The 6,799-nt window shown below is 43.4% G+C and overlaps 1 protein-coding gene across 1 annotated transcript in view; it reads right to left on the reverse strand.

The window, feature by feature from the left end:
* Positions 1-5,442, reverse strand: part of LOC147708711 (neuroblast differentiation-associated protein AHNAK-like) — a 218,652-nt gene extending 213,210 nt beyond the window's left edge. Inside the window, exon 1 of the mRNA XM_086927365.1 lies at positions 5,398-5,442. The gene's annotated coding sequence lies outside the window, so the exon portion shown is untranslated. The remainder of the gene's footprint in view (positions 1-5,397) is intronic.
* Between the last annotated feature and the right edge of the window lie 1,357 nt (positions 5,443-6,799).

Genomic DNA, 6,799 nt, shown 5'->3' on the forward strand with positions numbered 1-6,799 from the left:
GCCTAAAATGTATTGCCTAGACAATTCAGGGATTGTTGCTTGAAGAGCCAAAATCTGTGTATTATTCCCAAAAAAAATCAGAATTTGGGTGGTATTTATTGCACCCTATAAATTCCGACTCATTGGAGTTGGATTTTATCAGGTGTGATATATTTTACCAAGCAACTTGTAAGAAGGGCCTTAGTCTATCATTGAAAGATGATTTGAACCAATAGTGGAGATCCTGAGTTACGTGCCCACAAATGGCGGTACACCTTTCACAAGAATGAAGACAGTAAATTAGAAGCCTTTACTTCTTCAGAGATCTGCCTCTTTATTGGCAGAGGTTTCTGGACAGTGGGCTCTGTTCATAGAGTTGTCCTGAGGAGGGTAACTACTCAACTAAAACTCTGTGACTACCCAGGCATTAAATATTAATTGCAAAATGAAGGAGACATGTCGTTCAACTTGAAAATTAGAACATTACTAACAGAATCTCTATGCAGCAGCAATTTAATTTCCGACATCCTTAAAGGATGATCACGAGAAATGCATAATACTCTGTGTGATATGATAAATGGAGATGAACGCGTATTTAACAAACGTCTATCAATCCGCCACAGTGGTTAGAGTATCTCCACTTCAAATATGAAGAAAGAGTAATCATGTTTCTCAATCTTGTGCCAGCTGTTTAATTTACGTATGACTCTATTGCTCAGTATTTTATTGATCACAAGCAGAAGATTTCCTACCTATGCAGATAACACCCAAGTAAACATTCAACTATCAGGCATCTGGAAGAAGGGCGCGTGCATAATTAACTTACTTCAGCTGATTATACAGTATCTGGCAGTCAATTGGTTGAGTGTGATTCATTGTTAGACAGAGTTCATGCTGGAATAGTCAAAGTCGGCTTTGACATTTTAGATGCAACTATAAAGAGATCCTGTGGCATCCACCAGCATGAAAAATTAAAACATGGTGACATCCCTGGGGTGTATCGTTGACCCCATGTAACGGTGGAAAGACATATGTCAAGAAATCACTGAGACCATCAGGCAACAATTGAGGATGTCCAGGAGATTCAGGCTTTTACAAATGGATTAACTTGTGACAAAAACACATGTGCTTTCAAGAGTGACCTTGGATCACATTGTGTTATGGAACACAACTTTCTAGCCAATTTCCTTCATCAAACATTGTGCCCCAGTCTATTAGTTCAATTGGTTGAACTGAACCAGATCAAGGATGCAACTCCTGGAATGCACTAATTTGCAAAATGAATGCCCAGGAATGTTTGGACAGTGTCCCAGTGACCCCAGTATTACTGCAAATCCAAACAAGAGTCCACAAAAAAACCCGATTCGCTGCTCACACACAATTCAACGATCAGGTTGCATGGCAAGTCACTACAACTTAAAAACAGCTGCAATTACTGTTCCATGTGATAGAAATACAATTCAAAAGATGGAACCTAGTTCGCAAAAGCATCTGTGGCTCTGCAGTAACTGCTATAAACCTGATGCCTATTTAATTACATCTATCATCAAACAGAGCTCTTTTATTAATAAAGTTGGTCAAAAACAAAGTACCTTATGGAAGTCTTGTAACAAGGGCCAAAACAATCAGACCATATCCCACCCACGTGGATCAATCTCCATTGGCTTGAAATTGACTTCAATGGAGCTTACCCAGTTCAAAAAATACAGATGCAGGTGCTACCAGAGGTAGCTTTGGAATCACTAGAAGCGAATCCTGACACATTTTAGAACTACTAAAGGCCAAGAAGGCAAAGAGAGATCTTCTCTTCTTGGCCTTGAGAACCTATGACACACTTTTGGGAAACATAATACTTACTCAAGGTTTACTAATGACCTACTCACATTCTAGAAAGTGTTGAAACCTAATGTGTTAATGTCTCTCCTTTGCATATCACTCTCTCAGCTTAAAGATTCCTTTTTTGGGGGTCAATTCACAAAAGCATTCAGGAGGACGGGAAGTAGTACTACAAAAGCATTATTTTACATACTTTTTTATTTTTTATTTTTTTTATTTTACATACTGTTAAATTCCTCTGTGAATCGTCCCCTGAAACATTCAGCTCCCTGCTAGTGAATGTGCAAGGAGGGCATAGACCAATGTAGATGTTTTGTAGCCAAATGTATGTACTAAAGTCCTACTTTAAATACTCCAAGATGACTTCATCAACAGGCCCAATAGTTTTACACCAATGCTCGTGTGGGTAAGAGTACAACAGGTGTTACTTACACCTACTCACAGCAATATTTTGGGAGCCTTGCACAAAGGCTGTATTTTGGCCTGCCCTATGAAATGCTTTTCAATTCCAGTCATAAAGTAAGTTCTTTCCTGCCCTATTCTGTGAAAAGGGAATACTCTTGATTAAGAGCTGTACAAATTAGCAACAGAACACCACTGCTAGGGCATGAAGTAAACATGTTTGACAAAAGAGTAGGTCAATAAAACAGGCTGTTGCTCCTCAACTGATTTAGGGGTCTGAGGAGCAGACAAGGGAGCATAAGGAGGGTGAGAGGCATTCATGCATGATAAATTTATCAGGAAATAGGTGCAAAGCAGGCAAAAAAATAAAATGATATGTGCTCTTCACGCCCTCTACCCAAACCCATAGCGCACATGCGCGCTCCGGCGACAAAGTGCTATCAACCTCCCCATGGCACTCTCCAATTGATATTAAGGCATACTTGGGGCATTCTTCACACTTTCCTTTACATGCACATTCATCTTATGGTCCTAAGTACCATCTGCAATGGGAATGGTGCGCCTCTTCAGTTCACCCTACAACGCTCTCTGTTGCCACTGGCATGGGTGTCATGGGTCCTAATGACCACTGAGTAGTAAAGTAAAGCCAAAACAGGGGTGCAGAGAGCCCCTCACACCTCTGGCTCTGGTGCCACTGCACCCTCTGCATTCTTTGTAGCCGAGCCACACCCATCTCTTCTCTACATACATGCACTGAATGCCTCCAAGGTCGTGGTAGTTAGCGGCACCCGTGTGCTATGGACATGACAATGAGAGCGACCATGCTTGTCTGCCAAGGGCTGGCAATGGAATTCAAAGAAAAAGCCTGGACTGGAGAACCTCATCAGGTATGGACCAGGGGAACGCGGCTGCTGGGCATCAATTGCAGCTACAATCACATGCATTTCATGAATGCAGCAGTGGAGGTTCACACGCAGATAGGGCGGTGACCTAAATCCATGTCATTAGACGCAGGTTCCATTCCTCGGCTTTGATGTGACATTATAGTGCACTGAGGATGGTGCCGTCTTGGTTTGTTTTTATTGTTTTATCTAGACTAACACACCTGATAGCAGTGATTTGCGAGTTACAAGTCCAGGACTGGAAGTAGTGTCCGTAATGACATGGAGTTGAGGTGGTCACCCTAATTCCAGGGAGACTAGGCAGTGCTATCTTCAGAGATTCCAACTTCTCTCATGTCAGGGGCGAGCTCTTGACCCTGTCCTGACTTTTTCTTTGCACCCAGGTAATTGTAGTTTATATTTCAAAATACAAACGCAGACTACATATACCATAATCCATAAGAAAAGCTTGGACTGCATGTGCTACACAGTCTGTCATCATAGGAAATCTGAGATCCCTGTTCCCTTGATTAACCTCAAGTACATTTTGCACACAAGATATCTCATAACAGGGAGAGACTCGCCCTAATCTGATGGGCAGAGTGTGCATCCCACAAGAGCTGTGCTTGGTGTTTAACATAAGGAGGAGAATTGACAAACTCATAAAACCTGGAACAAAAGGGTCCACTTTCTATATACTCGGGCCACTGGATTTATGTGACAGGGGAGCACCAAATTATTCTCCAAGTTTGACTAAATTATGCAGCAAAAAAAGCCAAAATATGCAGCACATTTTTTGATAGTATTCATTTCGATATTTTGTCATTTTTACACATGGTAATACTGTCAGGTCAAATATTTCGCCTCATTAGTACCAGTTTACTAACCAACTACAGAACTAAGCAACTGAAGATGACAGGCTAAGGTTTGCAAAGGGTCTTAAACTGTGTGCGAACAAATGGGGCCACGTTTTTAGTTACTTTTTATCTGTTTGAGCTCGAAAAACATTTTTTTTGTTAAAATCTGCAGAATTTGCAGCAGATGATGCATTATGTGGAAAATGCAGCAAATGCATAATTATGTGGGAAAGCAGCGGCGCAGAATCGCATAATTCCAGTGGCCCTCCGTATACTGAAAGAGAGCTAGCAGTCGGGCGTGTAACAATTACACGTGAGGGGTGTGGCTGCTTCTCGCTGGTGCCTGACGTGGCGAATGGGAATATCTCATTTGCATTTTTTAAAATCTCTTTAGCACAGTATGTAGGACTGCATACGAGTGCATCACCATATGCTGCACAGTGTCCCTGCATAATAAGCAGTAGTGTGCTTTACAGTGCAACAATCAAAGTGTACAAGTTAATTCACTATTACATGTAATGTAATGATAAGTAACAAAAATGTGAGTCAACTATGGTCATTAGTAGCTAACCATTCAAATAAAATAAAACTGAATATATATAATTTTGAGAAAAAAAGGACTACGTTTTAAAAAGTGTTCAATGTCACCCCCCCAAAAAAAGTACACAGAAAAACACCAAAAAACTCTTTGCTTCTGTGCCTTCCGCCACCATGTGTGGCACCCCCAGTCTCCCATCTAGTGGATTCACTACTATACCATACATGGAAACAGATTTGACATGCTCATTTTTGTCTTTAGAATAATTCAGGGTGTGAACCGTGTGTCCCGTGAATCGAGTTTCTTTACTGCTTTTTAATGGAAAAGAACTTCAGAAATAAACCTCACTGAGATAGACCAGGTGGCCTTCGCAACTGACCAATAACAACCTGTTCTACGCGACAGATGATTTTGGATAATTCACGTCGAGCAAGAAAAAGACGAGAGGGGTTACAAGGAATAAAATGAAATACTAAATGGAACCGAAAATCGCCATCAGGAACTGAAAACTAGTTGTGAGAACCAGCTGGAATCAAGAGGAATTTCCTCAATAGCAATTAATTGTATGCCAAAAAAACCCACACGCCAGACACAACTTCACATAGGAATAAAGTGTAACAGGCCAAGTGCAATCAAACGCAGGAACAAGTGCGTGTGTTTGTCCCGATCCTAAAGTGCACTAAGGCAGCAGGCGCATAGTGCAAATGTAGACACACACGGATAGAGCGCTGCAGCGGAAAAAAAGACACAAATGTGACAAAAAACGAACAATAAGAAACGTCTCCATCTGGGAAACCAGCAAGAGGGCATGCCTGGGCCCGATTTTAGCAACAACACGCAGATATGGTTTGCGAAAAAAAACAGTAATAATAATAAAGGCTGCCTGGAGACGCTCGTGACTTACCTCTGGCAGATGCTTTCCAACGCTTGACATTCTGCAAGTGAGCCTTGGCTGGCGACACAATGCTATTTTATCTCGGGGCCACCAAACCCGTTTTTCCACTAGAAACTATGCTGGGCGGCCACTTTTAATCAGTAAGAATGAAGGGCTGGTCGAGCGCGGTGAGCAGGAGTCAAGCCCGGGTTCATTTGCATCGCATGTTCCCAGGTGTGTGCGGCTATTTTCCTTGCGGTCTGAATCACTGAAAGTAATCACCAGCATGCCAACCACAGCTCCCACAGACCGCCAGTGATCCCAGGCCACGGATCTGGAAATAAAGAGGGCTGGAGTGTGTGACCGGCAGGTGTCAACCAAAAAAACTGAGTTTGAGGCACGGAAAATGAAATAAGCTCAGAAAATAAGAGACGTTTTATAGCGTGGGCCAGGCGCGCAACACCCATTGAACTCACCGGGCTTCAGCCCCCCCCCCCTCGTGTGTGGCAGCCCAGGATGAGACAGATCCCGGGCACACAGAGAGCCGCACCCGAACGTTTCACAGGTCTTTAAAAGACCATTTGAATGTTAATTAGGCCTTGCAGTTGTTTCACCCCCTTCTAAGAGCCCCTGCAGTTCCACTCTGCCCACTGATTAAAGGTTCAGCCCCCCCCCCCCCCCCCCCCCGCCAAATTCGGCTCTAGTTGCGCCTCTGGCGTGGGCACAGTTGCCCCCCACACTTTCATACTTCCATACCCCGGTCCCACCCCAGCCCCTGGTAAAGTGACCTCTTGGGGCCTCATTTATGATGCCTACATTGCGCTGTAGGAACGTGGCTTTTTTGACGTGCCGGTGGAGCAATGTGAAACTGGCATATTTATAAGGCCACGTAAAGGCTTTTCATGGCCTTATAAATATGTGCCCCTTTCACACTGAAAACCGCGTGAAAGGGGCGTTTCATGGGTGTTGCTGGGGGCGTTCCTAGCAGCATCCCTGGCATTTTGACACTGTCTGAGGCAGCGCCAAAACGTACACCTCCCAGGGACAACAAGAAGAAATATCTTTATTTCGCCTCGTTTTTCCTCTTTCTATGTGTACGGCATACTGCAGCACACATAGAGGAAAACGCGTCTTGTGGCTGTTTTTGTGCAGGAAGGTTTCCCTTCCTGCACAAAAATAATCATCCCTGCAATGCAGGCACCTTTGCACCATGGTGTTGGCACACGGCAGCCCATTGTGCGCCGGCGCAGGAGCAAAGGACAGTCATGCGCCCTATCTAATAGATTTCTGCCTTTTTCTTTTGCCATAAGCCTGCGCAGCGCAGCCCTAGGACAAAACAACCATAAATGAGGCACTCTCTAATTGATCTCTGTCTATTCTATTTCTCTGTCTATTTTATTTCTCTGTCTATTCTATTTCTCTACCTAAACAT

The sequence above is a fragment of the Lissotriton vulgaris genome, chromosome 6 (assembly GCF_964263255.1).
Source record: "Lissotriton vulgaris chromosome 6, aLisVul1.2, whole genome shotgun sequence".
NCBI lineage: Eukaryota > Metazoa > Chordata > Amphibia > Caudata > Salamandridae > Lissotriton > Lissotriton vulgaris.